Below are 1,844 nucleotides of genomic sequence, written 5' to 3' on the forward strand. Positions count from 1 at the left end.
CGTTCTTCTGTCTCCCTGTACTTTCTGTCCACTGGTGTGTGGGTCTAAAGCTGGATTTGATTCAGGTCCAATTTCGTAGGCACGAATACATCACGAGTGGTGCTGCAGGCTCCTTTCCACATCCTATCAGGCGGCACATATGCCAGAATGTTACACTTTTGGCGATGCAAGGATCCATCCAGGGATTCGAGTGCCGTCTGCCTGATCCCTCCATCTCTTGGTCCTTTTCAACCCTCCGTTGATGGCCAATCCCAGATCCTTCATGTCATTATGACTGCTAAAAGGTGGTTTTCTAATTCCACTATTTCCTCTGCACTTATTTGCTGTGGTTTTTCTGTAAAGACCGACTTTCCCTTATTAGATTCCCCTAAAATACTATTCAGACAGGATAGATGCTTCGTTGTTTACTTTCATTTTCTGTTTACAGAATAAGGAGGTGGTGCCTTACCTACCTCCAAAGGGACCCGTGAGATTGTTTTTGAGAATTATGAACACATGGATTTTTATAGTTTTATAGTCATTATTATTTTTTGATGTTCGAATTGCCCCACATTTGGCCAGTGGGAGCCCCCTCAGGCTGGCTTCTGTGTCCTTCCAACATTCCCACAACAGACTTTGAGTCTTTCCTTACTTTTGGCACCACAAGATGTTCCAGGCTCATGCTGTAATTTACCTACCCTGGTCCTGGAATCAGCCATTTCTCTGAGGAGTCCTGGGGAAGAGGTATTTAGGGACCACAGTCTGGGTTCTTGGGAGACCACCCACCTTTGTAATGGGCAACATCTCCCTCTGTACTCTGATATACCTCTCCCTGCTCCATTTATTTCTAGCATGTTTCACCCCCCTAACATACTGAACATCTACTTATTACATTTGTCATTTCTTCTATCTTCCCTACTAGAATATCAGCATTATGAAGGCTTGGTTTTATTTGTGGCTGTGCCTCTGTGCCTGGCATACAGAAGACGCTTAATAAATATTTGTTGAATAAGTGAATGAGGGATGGATGATTCTGGTCCTCTCCCTCCTGTAGCCTGGAGAGTGCTTAAGAGAGATCTGCCCCCATCCCTGAGGTGTCTGTCTTACTTACATCAGCATAGCTGGGAGGCAGAAATGTCACCACTTGGCCCATCCGGAAGAAAGGGCCTGGAGGAAGAGATTAAAGGCATGTCTGATGAGATGCTAATTTGTTTCTGGAAGCTGGTGGGGGGTGGCAGCAACTAGGGTCTCTGGGGTTTTTTGAAGCTGAGGCAGGAATGGGAAAACTAGAATGGAGGGGTAGAGGCTGGTGTGGATCCCTTTGTGGGCTGACCCACCTTTCTATGTGTGGATCTTGCCCTGGGGATATGCTCACCTGTGGGATCTGGGACATTTGCATCCTCCAGGGTAAACTGGTGACAGGAAACCCTCCTCTAGGCCAGGCCACTGGATCTCCCACACCCAGATGCCTGAGCTCCGCCTACCTGTGCAGCCTTATTTATTGCTGTACTTTCTACGTGTCCATTTCGGCTGGTGATGGAGACCACCTATACCCTGTCTTCGCACCAAAGACTGAAGTGGGGAGCCACCTTTCTTTGGCTAGAGCCCCCTGCTTTGGACTCAGACTCTCACTCCAGCTCTGCCCTTAACAGTCTGCATGACCCCCCGCAAGCAGCTTCACCTCCCTGGTCTAAGTGGCAGGGTGCTCAGCCCAGAGCCAGGCACGCAGTAGGGTTATTATATTTTTTACAAGGGCTTCTCTGTGGTCTGGATGTGGCGGTGGCATAGTCTGATAGCTGGCACCTGAGACCCTGCTTTGCCAATTGCATGCTATGTGAGCATGGGGGCATTTCGTGCCTGAGCCT

The sequence above is a fragment of the Pteropus vampyrus genome, unplaced genomic scaffold (genome assembly GCF_000151845.1).
Source record: "Pteropus vampyrus isolate Shadow unplaced genomic scaffold, Pvam_2.0 Scaffold35, whole genome shotgun sequence".
NCBI classification, from domain to species: Eukaryota; Metazoa; Chordata; class Mammalia; order Chiroptera; family Pteropodidae; genus Pteropus; species Pteropus vampyrus.